At 45.3% G+C, this 13,136-nt stretch overlaps 1 pseudogene; it reads left to right on the forward strand.

The window, feature by feature from the left end:
• LOC142209080 (uncharacterized) overlaps positions 1–12,409 on the forward strand; it is a 69,668-nt pseudogene extending 57,259 nt beyond the window's left edge.
• Positions 12,410–13,136: the final 727 nt, after the last annotated feature.

The following is a 13,136-nucleotide window of genomic DNA, read 5'->3' on the forward strand; positions in this document are numbered from 1 at the left end:
TCATCCTCCTGTGCTTCCTCGTCTCAGAACCGGCCCAAGCGCCCTAAGTTGTCGGACAATTGGGAGCTGCTCCGTGCTATGCCTACTAAAATGGACATCGAAGCAATGGTCCGCAGGGTAGAGGAGAGACAGGACCAGATCCTATCAGGCTTTAAAACTGAACTGCATTCTTTGTCAACCCAAGTCTCATCTCATCAGCTCTGTACGGATTCTATTGACCAGCGTCTACTTGTTGTGGAGCAATCCCTGACTACTCGGCGCACGTTTAATCGTCACTTGCTGTTACAGGTTGACGACCAGGAAAATAGAGGCCGCAGGAATAACATCAAGTTGCGGGGCATCCCGGATGCTGTTCCCACCAAGGAACTGAGGTCCATTGCAGTATCAGTCTTCAACACTGTCCTCTCCAGGCCGATGGACACTGAAATTGTTATTGATAGGATCCACCGTGTGCTGGGGCCTGGGAGGGCTTCCTCTACTGATTCCAAAGATGTCCTTTGTCGAGTCCACTATTATAGAGAGAAAGAGGACATTCTTCAGGCTGCGTGGCGTCATGGCCCGGTCCCGTTCTTGGATGGCTCGATTACTCTTCTCCCGGATGTCTCTCGCCGTACTCTAGCCATGCGGCGCCTCCTGAAACCTGTCCTTCGGCTTATCCTGGACTCTGGTGCCACTTATTGCTGGGGCCACCCCTTTCACCTGCAAATACGCCGTAATGGCGCCATCTTCACCCTCCTCTCCCCAGATCAAGTGGAGGCCTTGGCTCACTTCTTGGACATCCCGGACTTGTCTTTACTGGACTGGCTGGAGTACCCTCTCCCGGCCCCCCCTCCTGCTACAAGGTCTTCCTCCCCCCCATTGCCGCGCCAGAGGCGCCAACTTGTGGACTCTTCTTTGGTCCCTCCCGGAGGATCTGCGTCTCTGCCTGCTACATAGACTTTGATGGGCCAGTCGGGGCCTATTGAGGTCCACATGTCACTGCTCTGATATACTTTGGTTTACTGTGCACCTTTGATCTCTGTTTATTTTTATCTTTTCACCCTGTGCTAAGATCTGTGCCCCGCGTGGGGGCGGTGTTGGACCTTGGTCTTCGCTGCCCCCCTGCGGCGTCTCGCCCCCCCCTCCCTTCCCTGGTTGGGCCGGGGCGCCCTGCGTCTCTCTCTCCTCTGCTCCTGGCCGCGTTGCACTCCATTTGGGGTGTGCCGCGTCTGGGGCTGCAGATGAATCTGTTGATCTTGCTCTTTTATTATCGCGGGGTGCTCCGGTTTGCCCGGGACTCGGAGGTGTTTGAACCTGAAGGAGCCCATGACCTTACTGTTAGTTCTTGGTCTTGACCCCTTCATTCCCTCCTTTGCTTTTTGTTAGGTTTTGCCGTTGTGGGAATGGGTAGCTTGGGTTTTCTGATCTACCTCTCCCCTCTCTAATGAGACTTGCATTAGTGGGGTTGTCCCACTGTTTGGTGTCTCCCGGGCTTGGGCTAGCTGAGCTCGGCTTTAATTGGTTGCCTGTTTTACCCCTTTTGGTCTGTCTTACCCTATTTCAATTTCGTCTCTCTCCTTGGTGTCTGTCTTTGCCTTCCCCCTCTTCCCCTCCCTGCCCTTCCCTTCTCCCCCTATTTTACCCTTTCTTCTCCTCCCTCCTCTCGTCCCCCTGGGGTGGGTCCCGGATCCCGAACATGGATTCCCTGACCTTCTCCTCCATTAATGCCAACGGGCTTAACACGCCCGAAAAAAGGTCCTCCCTCTTGCGGTTGTTGTGGAGCAAGAGGTCCACTGTGGCGTTTGTACAGGAGACGCACTTCCGGGAAGGCTCTGTGCCCTCTCTTTCTTCCCCGCGGTTTCCAGACGTCTACCATGGCTGCTTTTCTGAGTCCAAGTCCAGGGGAGTTAGTATTCTGATTGGTCACTCAGTGGACTGGAAATACCGGGCTGCTATGTCGGATGACTCGGGTAGGTACCTGTTTGTTAATGGGGAGTTGGCCGGCACCCTGTTTACCTTTGCTAATCTCTATCTCCCTAACGCTGACCAGGTTGGCACCCTTGAACGTATCTTGGATAAGCTGTCGGACTTTTCTGAAGGCACTCTCTTGGTGGGCAGGGACTTTAATTTTGCTTTGGACCCATCTGTTGATATTTCTAGGGGCGTGTCGTATCTCCCTGCTCGGGCGCTTTGTCGGGTTCGTAGGCTTCTCCTCTCCCACCAGTTGATTGATGCTTGGTGCACGATTCACCCTGACGGTAGGGATTACTCCTTCTATTCTCATCCCCGTGATTTCTACTCCAGGTTGGACTATTTTTTTTGTCAGACACTCTGATGTCCCCTTGCTTCGCGGCTCTACGATAGACCCTATTACCTTCTCAGACCATGCGATGGTCCATATTGTGCTTTCATCCCCAGTTACGAGACCTCGGTCCTGGCAGTGGCGCCTCAATGAGTCGCTCCTTCAGGATACTCCGACCTCGCTAGCAGTCTCATCGGCTCTTGAACTTTACTTCAAGGAGAATGACACGGCAGATGTGTCCCCGGTCACGCTCTGGGCGGCCCACAAATGTGTTATTCGGGGGGTGCTGATTCAGCATGGTTCACGTATGAAGAAGGAGAGGTCTTGTGAGCTCGCTACCCTGATAGTTGACGTGGTCTCCCTGGAGCAGACTCACAAGTGCTCGCATGCGGCGGATGTACGTTCTGCCCTCCTTTTAGCCCGTAAGAAACTGCGCGAGCGTCTCGACATTAGGACCAGATGCCTATTGGCTAGGGACCGTCGCCACTTTTACGAATTTGGAAACAAGTGCAGTAGGACTTTGGCTAGATCTCTTAGGGAACAGCGTTCCCGTAACTTTGTCCCCCTTGTTACTGGCCCTGCGGGTACACGTCTTACAGATCCGATACGTATTGCGGAGGAGTTTGCTAGTTTTTATCGCCAGTTGTATAATCTTCCCTCTGCCTCCGCATCCCCTTCGGATTCTTCGCTCCTCCCCGCGATTACGCAGCACCTTTCTGACTCGGGCTTACCCCGTCTCTCTGACGGAGCCTTGTCTTCGCTGGAAGATCCTATTTCGGGTGAGGAAGTCGCAGAGGCCCTGGCTTCCATGCAACCTAGCAAGGCCCCCGGCCCGGACGGCCTCCCAGCCTCGTATTATAAGAAGTTTTCGCCTTTGCTTTTGGGCCCCTGACGCGTGCCCTTAACTCTATATCTGAAGGCTCCCTCCTCCCTCAGGATTTGACCAGAGCTCACATTGCTGTGATACATAAGGAGGGCAAGGATCCAGCTCTGTGCTCTAGTTATAGGCCCATCTCCCTGCTCAATGTAGACTTGAAGATTTTCTCTAAGGTCCTGGCTACGCGCCTGGCCCCTCTTCTCCTTGACCTAATGGACTCCGACCAAGTTGGTTTCATTCCTACTCGGGAAGCTAGAGATAACACTGTGAAGGTTGTCAATGCTATACATTTTGCCCGTTCCCGTGACCTCCCGCTCTGTCTTCTCTCCACCGATGCGGAGAAGGCATTTGACCGGGTGGCTGGCCCTTTCTCTTTGCGGTCTTGGACCATATTGGTCTTGGCCCATATTGGTCTTGGCCCGGTCATGAAGTCTTGGATTACCTCTCTGTACACTAGCGCCTCGGCGTCCACTAGGGTCAATGGGATCTTATCCTCCCCCTTCCCGATTGGTAATGGCACGCGTCAGGGTTGTCCCCTCTCCCCCTTAATTTTTGTTCTCACTCTGGAACCCTTTCTTAGGAAGATTAGGGACAATCCTGCTCTATTGGGCCTTGTGATGGGGAAGCATCACCTCAAGATAGCTGCTTATGCGGATGACCTCCTGTTTTTCCTGCGCGACCCGTCCACCTCGCTCCCTGCTTTGATGTCCGAACTGGACGTGTTCCACCGCCTTGCCAACTTTAAAATTAACTATCAGAAATCTGAAGCGCTTGACATTTCCTTGCCACCGGGGCTTGCTTCTTCCTTAGCTCTCACTTTTCCCTTTCGCTGGTCTCGCTCGGCGATTAAGTACCAGGGGGTATGGATCCCTAGCGATCTGCGTGAGCTTTTTGCTAAAAATTACTTGCCCCTTCTCAAAACTGTCCGACTGGATCTGAAGAGATGGTCCAGAGGCACCTATACCTGGTTTGGCCGGTGTGCCATCTATAAGATGAATGTGATGCCTAGATTTCTCTACCTACTCCAGACTCTACCGATTCACATTCCTCCTAGTTTCTTCAGGTTGCTCTACACGGATCTTGTCTGCTTTGTCTGGCAGGGTAAACGGGCTAGGTTGGCCCGTTCCATCTTGACTCTCCCAAAGTTGTGGGGTGGCCTGGGCCTACCTGACCCCCGCCGCTATTATGAGGCCGCTCTCTTACAAAGAGTTATAGACTGGTGCCGCCACTCCCCCTTCAAACAATGGATCTCTATGGAGGGCTCTTTCTCGAGTCTTCCGCTTCACTTGCTCCCCTGGTTGGGCTCTATTGCCCCCTCCTCTGTTTACTCTCATCCCACTATTGGCCCTACCCTTAAAGTTTGTAGGTCACTTTTTCGGAAAGACTGCCTCTCCCCCTCTCTGTCCCCCTTCTCCCTGTTCTAGGCAACCCGGCCTTTCCAGCTGGCCTTTCTCGGGGTCCATTTCGGTCCTGGCTGGACACAGACATGCAGAGAGTCCTCCACTTTCGTTCTGAAGGGTCTTGGCGGCCTCTTGAGAGCCTTCATACGGTCCATGACCTCCTACCCCTTGGCCCATGGAGGGGGTTGCAGCTTTCCCACTTCCTCTCCTCGTCCGATCCAGACGCCTTTGACAGACCTCTCACGGGCTTTGAGAAGGCCTGTACTGGATCTGGTCTTTTACGTCATTCTCTCTCGGAGCTCTACACGTTATTGGTTTCCCCTCCTCCTGGCCATAGACCCCCCTTCCTAGCCAAATGGGAGACCGATCTCTGTCTCTCTTTTTCGGATGCGGACTGTGTCAGGATCTTGGAGCTCGCCCACAAAAGCTCTGTGGCTTGTAAGTTCCAGGAGGCGGGCTACAAGATTCTCACCAGATGGTATCATGTTCCGGCCTTGCTGCATAAGTTTTTCCCTACCACCTCTCCGCTTTGTTGGCGCTGTGGTTCGGAGGAGGGGACCCTCCTTCATGTCTTCTGGAGTTGTTCGGCTTTGAGGGACTTCTGGGACGGTGTTCACCGCCTGACTTCTCAAATCTTCCAATCTGCCCTTCCCAATACCCCGGCTTGCTTCCTTCTACACCTTTCCAACATTCCTCGGCGGGCCTACCGTCGATCAGCGATTCGCCACCTGATCAATGCTGCCATAGCCTGTATCCCAGACCTCTGGAAGTCTCCTAACCCCCCGTCCCTGCGCCACTGGATCCATAAGGTGGAGGACATCCAATCTATGGAGGACCTTACGGCGTCTCTTCGAGACAAACATGAGGCCTTTCTGAGGGCCTGGACCCCGTGGATTCTATTTCAGGGATCCCAGTTGTATAGGGACATCTTGGGACAGGCTTGAGGTCTGGTTCTGGATCCCCCCCCCCCTTCTTCTGTTCTCTTCTACTCCCTCTCGCCCCCCCCCCCCCCTCCCTTCCTTCCTCTTCCCTTTGTCCCCTCTTCACCTCTTGTTTGCTCCGCTCCCCCCTTCCCTTTGTTATTTTCGTACGATGCTGGCGCCTCTCCTCGTCCCTTGGTTGTTGAGGGGCCCCGCTTCCGTATCTCTTGTTTTGTTTTGTACCTCGGGCCTTTGTTGTTTTTAGGGGACCTCTGCTGTTTTGATATTCATTTGCCTGTTATTGCAGATGGTTTTTCTTTCTATGTGTTTGTGTTTATAAATAAAGAATTTATAAAAAAAAAAAAAAAAAAGATTGCATCGGGGACCACCAGGCTTTAGTTCTGCCACTGTCCCCCATACATTATAGTATATGGAGGGATTTGTGAAAACAACACAAAATAGGACATTACTTATATTTTGACGGTACGTGACCTCGGACCGTCGAAGTAATGGTCACAAGAATAGCCATGATGTGTGAATCTAGCCTAAGATCAATGTATAATATTGGGATGGGTGACTATACGTCTGTTTTTTTTCCTATCTAACATAATACAGTTTGTATGTTGGCCGTATTTACTGGATTGAACAGTCTCCAGGCACACAATGTCATAGTCATCTATGATATATATTACTATATGATATAAATTCTGCTCTTTGTTTCTTATATGATGTGACTCCTTTGAATTCCACTGTCTGGATCGTGCTATATTCTCTAAGCATTTCTTAATCCAAAATTTTGACTCCAACGGTACAGTACACCAGACTGGCTGAACTGCTTAGCATAATCTTAAATAAAGCCTATGACATTATCACTGTGACTTCTCCACTCACCCCTCATAGAATATGTGATCATCCTCTCATGCTTCACATGACAGAAGCCATTTTGTCCAGTTTGCCTGAAACAAATTGAAAAATTTTGGATTAAATCCACGCCAAATCCAGTTCCTTAAAGCGGTTGTCCCATCACAAGGATCCTATCTATACTGCTTGTTAATGTGAATGTAAGACTTTTCCTAAATACACTGCTTCAGCAAAACTGCTTTGTTTGTCCACTAGCTTACTTTATTCAATTCATTGTTGACACAGCCCTTGACTTATCTGCTCAAAAGTCAAGTGATGTATCTGCCTGCTCTCAGGGAGGAGGGGCTAAGTGCATGGGAGCCAGCCTGTGTTTCTAGCTATTCCTGTGTCTGCACCACGTGACCTAGCTTCCTGATCTCAGATAGGGGAGGGGAGCTACTTTCATTTCTGAACTCGTCTTCTGTTCTCCCAGTCATCAGGCTAGCTAATTCATTGGCTAATTTATGGCAGAGACAGGCAGTCTCTGTATGTAACATAGAATGGAGATGTTCCTGCCTGTACTTCATAGTCCAATATTGTGCATATAGTGCTGATTGAGGACCTTTGATGACATCACAGGCCCTTCAGCCGCCCCATAGGATCACAAGAGAGAGAAAATACAACAGCAACACGATTATCTCCTCACATGTATTCTCCAGTTATTTTTATCATAGCTATTATGTTATTTTTACATGTAGGTTCCTACAATACAGGACTCTCTTTTGTACATCTGATTATTTTCCTGATTGATCCTTCAAGGATGAAGAGAGACAGGAATAAGATGGCAGAAAGTATATTAAATCTCACCCTGGAGATCCTGCACCAGCTTACTGGAGAGGTGAGAGATTCTGATGATGTCACATTACATCATTCTTATCTATAGTAATAACAGATGATATGACTGGAGAGGTGAGGGACTCTGGGAATGGATGGAGTGATATTTATTAATGTGTCTCTCCATAAACAGGATTACACAGTAGTGAAGAAGACCTCTAGTGGGCGCTGTCAGGTTCCTGTATCTGATGGATGTGGGAGAACCCTGAGCCCAATCCTGGGGCCTCCACCTCACTCCCTGATACATGAGGAGATCAATGGACAGAAGATCCTAGAACTCACCAACAAGATCATTGAGCTGCTGACTGGAGAGGTGACACTGCTGGGAATGCTGGGACATTATACAGGAGCGCTATGAAGGGATCAGGTGATGATTGTATCATTGTGTTGTCAGGTTCCTATAAGGTGTCAGGATGTCACTGTCTATTTCTCCATGGAGGAGTGGGAGTATTTAGAAGGACACAAAGATGTGTACAAGGAGATGATGATGGAGGATCAGCAGCCCCTCACATCAGCAGGTAATAGACATGACTAAATACACACGGCCTCTCATTATCTGTATGGAAAGAATGAATTCAGTCCCTGTATGTGTTTCCTCCAGTTCCATCCAGTAAGAGAACATCACCGGAGAGATGTCCCAGTCCTCTTCTACCACCGGACTGTAAGGAAGAAAATGTCCTCCAGGATGATCAGGTAGATGACAACATGGTGGATTTATCCAGGAGACCTGCAGCTATTTGGTCAGATAACTCCTGCTGTCATTTTTGGTGGTCATGATAATGAATGATCTTTTCTTCTCCTATAAAACATCCCACGTGACTTCTCCGTCCGTCTGGTGACTTTTACACTATTTGTTTCACAGTTTTTGTATCCGGGTGAAGATCTGAACATTATTATGGTTCCGGAGACATATGTGAGGGGTGATGAGGAGAGTACGGAGGACATTCCTACAGGTGAGTAGTAACTACTAAATAGGAGCCTGCTCAGTATGTGTCACTATCCTGTTGTAATGCTTGTTTTGATGTATTATTGGGGTTTTTTTTTCATGTGAGTTTATTAACTTTTTACTGCAGCTTTTGCCACTTTTTAATGTGTCCATTGGTTTCCACTTGTTCAGTTCAGAGGATATATTATCTGGATTCTCAGCTCTAGAAGGGATCAAATTTGAGTAGTGAAGTGCAGATAAACTTGCTATTAATAAACAAGACATCTTATGAATAGCAGATAGAGAAGTTCACTGTAATCCATTGGCATCCATCATGTCAGGCAGAATTATGCTTCACCACAGACTATCCAGAGGAAAAAAATCAGTATCAGAATTATTAATAACTATTAATAATTCTTCCGCATCTCCATTGCTCCTTTGCTGGAATAAGTTAGTGCAGGGAATCTTAAAGCTATGAGTCCCTCCCTGCATTAACTAGCTGACCTAGACTACTCCTAATCACATTGAAAGTAGGGCAGTAGAGCAGACAGATGAGAGGTGTAGGTGAGTATAAGTTGTTTTATTCATCATTGAGTTTTTGTTATTCAGGTTCCACAGGATCATTTGACTTGTTGGAATATGTAACAAAAAAAATAAAAAATTGGTCATTATTTTTAATAAAATTGTCAATGGAAGTTGTGTGTGGTGAGTTAAATAAAAATATTTTCTCATGTTACTTTATTATGGCCATCTAATTGACAGCATCCATTACGAAAGCAGAACTTTGTGTTAGCCACTAAAAACCTCACCTATTTTTATCCCAATATCCAACAGTGCCAAGTAGAGGCAAGCTGGTATTATCAGGCTGGGAAAGGACAGAAACTTTGGCCCTTCCAACTCTGGAAATGCTAGGCTGAAAATACTTTGTAGATTCTGGTTGATTATGAAAATTGGAGGGACCTTTTTGGCCCTTCCTGCATGATAATATCAGCCTGCAGTTGGCCCATAGCCATCCATCACTAGACATTTGGATACGGGACCCTACCTAGCTCTTCCCAGCACCCCTGGTGACAGTTCTTGCTGAGGCAATAATTGAGAGGTTAATGTTTGCTTTTTTAGTGGCTAACACTAAGCTCCATCTTAGTAGTAGCCACTGTCAATCACATACTGACCCTACTAAGCCAGTAATAATGTATTTAAAAAAAAATACAGCGAGATGTAAGAAATGCATTTTTATTGAAATAAAAACTTTGCCTGCCAGGGCTAAGCTGTCACATTTTGTAGAACAACTAATTAAGTTTAGCTACTGAGTAACAACTGCAGTCCTTTAGATTGCATACAACACAATGCATTCAGATGGACTGGAGATGTCCCTCAATAGTTACAATCCATTTGTTGCCCTGCAAAAAGTTGCCGTTTAGTTTTGGCCTTATTTTATTTTAAAAAAAAGTATAAATAAATGATGATCATCAACCATAAACAAGTCCAAATAATCCTTTAGAACCTAAAAATCAAACCAGAAAGTTCTATTGTAGCACACAGCACCTCAGAGATGCACCACAATTAATAATGATGGTGCATCAAGGGCCTTCTACTTGCATCCTAATTGTGCATCTCTGAGGTTCTATGTCTTACAAAAATAAATTATAGTGCACGGACTCCTAAACCTACATAGGAGTCCCTGCACTACTACTTTTACATGAGTTACGCTGTTTGCATAACTTCCATTCACTTTTATGGGGGTTACTCCAAAATCTGTAACTACATGAGTAGGCCCAGTCCTGACATTGGGACCAGATGAGAGAAGGAACGGGTTATGGGGTTCAGTACTGATGTGTAAGGCAATCGGACAGGAGGAGGAAACAGGAGGAGGAAACAGGAAAGAAATAAGAAGGGTGGGAGGAGAGAAGGAGGAAGGGAAGCGGTTGCAGAGACATCACAAGTTTCTCAATGTACAGTAGTTGTCCCACAGGGCCCAGATGGTGTCAAAGGTAGGTATGGAGCTGTTGAGAGAGACGGTTAAGCATTCCAGGTTACGGATATCATTGACCCTAGCAAGAAAGTCAATGTCCGAAGAGGGAGCAGCAGATTTTCATGTTAGGGCAATTAGAGTTAGCCACTGTGCAGAGATATAAGAACAGTAAGGCAGACTTCTTGGAGGTAAAATGAGTAAATATGTCAAGGGATCAAGAAGAACTCCCGGTATAAATAATCTGTCTCTGATTGCTTTGACTCACCTCCAGAAAGCACATATGAAGGGGCAGGTCCAGAATATTTAGTAGAGCGTACCCACATCTGAGAGACATCTCCAACATATTTTGGAATTTGTGGGATTCAGGGAGTGGAGCAAAGCTGGAGTATGGTACCAATGTATGAGAAGCTTTTACTGTGTCTTCCGGAATGTCACACAGGACAAGGATCTACTAAATCAGTCAAACAAAATAGGCTGGTACCAGTTCTAAAAATGATCTACTGGTCATCGCTCTGAAGTCTAATTTTAGATTATTAACTGTTTTGTCATCACTGACTTAGTGGATAATTGAATTTTACTACAAGCCTTGTAATATGTATGGACATTTTAGATAGAAATGTATGAAAATATCAATATTATTTAAAGCTATACTACTCAAAAATAAGTCATTTTTCTTCTTGGTAGATGACTGTACCTGGAGCTTAGAGGAACATCTCATATCTTCAGATTATGAAGCAGATGATGGTGGTATCATACAAGATACATATGAAGAACATGTTATTATCCCAGATATACCCTCAGCCCTTCACAGCAAAGATCCATCATCTGATCCTTCTATACAGGTCCGATCTTCTGATCCATCAAGGACTGACAAAGAACATAAAAAACGTAGAAAGGGAGTTAAATATAATAGAATTCACACAGCGGAGAAGCCATATTCATGTTCAGAATGTGAGAAATGTTTTAAGCACAAATTAGATCTTGTTACGCATCAGAGAATTCACACAGGGGAGAAGCCATATTCATGTTCAGAATGTGGGAAATGTTTTAAGCAAAAATCCGATCTTGTTATACATTACAGAAGTCACACAGGGGAGAAACCATTTTCATGTTCAGAATGTGGGAAATGTTTTAATCATGCATCAAATCTTGTAAAACATCAACGAATTCACACAGGGGAGAAGCCATATTTATGTACAGATTGTGGGAAATGTTTTAACCAAAAAGCACATCTAGTTAAACATCAAGCAATTCACACAGAGGAGAAGACATTTTCATGTCCCGAATGTGAAAAATGTTTTACTCACAAATCAGATCTAGTTACACATCAGAGAACTCATGCAGTGGAACGGCCATTTTCTTGTTCTGAATGTGGGAAATGTTTTAATCACAGATCACATCTAGCTAAACATCAAATGATTCACACGGGGGAGAAGCCATTTTCATGTACAGAGTGTGGAAAATGTTTTAACCACAGATCACACCTAGCTAAACATCAAATGATTCACACGGGAGAGAAGCCATTTTCATGTACAGAATGTGGGAAATCATTTACCGGTAAATCGTCTCTCATTAGACATGAGAGAACTCACACAGGAGAGAAGCCATTTTCATGTTCACAATGTGGGAAATGTTTTATCCAAAAATCACATCTTGTTAAACATGACAGAGTTCACACAGATGAACGTAAATTCACTTGGGAAAGATTCTACAGAAAACTCAACTCTTGTTAAACATCCGGGAAAACCTATTTCATGTTCACAAGTAATGTCATATCTTTAAATCTGGTCTTAATAGACTTAAGGGAATTCACACAGGTGAGAAGCCAAATTTATGCCCATAACATGGCTTTATAAAAGAAACCATCAGTGCAGATTCACTTCCTAAAGATTGTTTCAGTCGGCATACTCATGGACATGACACTATATAGAATTATTGCATATAAGAATTTATATATGAGCTGTACTCCAGTGTTATTGAAATCCTGCTTCATATGCTATTTTTGGAAAAAGAGAAGCTAATCTCGAAACAGAGCAAAATGTAGATTGGACATTTGGCATTGAAGTATTAATAATAACTCTGTATAATTCCATTTCTCCAAGGTACATAAAGGCAGATACCTCACTGTTGTCCTCTTTATCCTCTTGTCCTATGGAACATATTGTATAATGTGGGTAGTGATTTTTCATCCTTGTTTTCTGTTATTTTTGGTCTTTAAGTAACTTTGTTATTACTTACATCTTCTTTCGCTCTTATATATTTTAATGGAAATGGAACTCATGGAACTACTGAAAAATGTCTTCAATAAACAAGAATGTGATTTAAAACAAAAATGGGCCATTTACCAGAATTGTGAATTGAATCCAGTCACACACAATTCACATACATATTACATATCGGGGAAATTTAGGCCTCCTTGTAATTTGGTTTGTTTAAGGATCGCAAATGAGAGGTTTGATTTTTTAAATTTTTTTTGTTGTCCCAAACAAAAGTTTTATAAAGGTAGTTAATACGTTTCTAATCTATTGATATATACTGTATATATTGGTATATAGATAAGGACTGTATCATAAGAGAGCTGAGGGAACTCAATCACTTAAAGACATTCACTCTTCCTAAAAAATAAAAAAAATTAAAAAAAAAGGATTGGGGCAGTCGCTTCCACAGGTTAGTTATGTAATGATTTATATTCAAAGAGAACCTTCAACTTCCTCCAATAAGTCCAGCTCATTACATCAATTAATAGGTAGTGTGCCACTGATTCCAGCACAGTTGGAATTTTTTCTCTAACCTCCAGCATTCCCGAGCAGTCAATGCTGTTAGTTTTGGTGCCTGATATGATATTTAGTCTCTGTATTGTCAGGCAGGATCAGGAAAGGGGTGTGATTCTGAGCTCTGACTGGCTGCCTCTGATTGGAGATCTGAATCACACCCCCTGCCTGACACCACCCACCTGATATTACAGAGTTCTGGAAAAGCGAGGGCTAAAGAAAAACTTTCAACTGCACTGGAATCAATGGATCAGCA

Source organism: Leptodactylus fuscus, chromosome 6 (genome assembly GCF_031893055.1).
Source record: "Leptodactylus fuscus isolate aLepFus1 chromosome 6, aLepFus1.hap2, whole genome shotgun sequence".
Lineage (NCBI taxonomy): Eukaryota > Metazoa > Chordata > Amphibia > Anura > Leptodactylidae > Leptodactylus > Leptodactylus fuscus.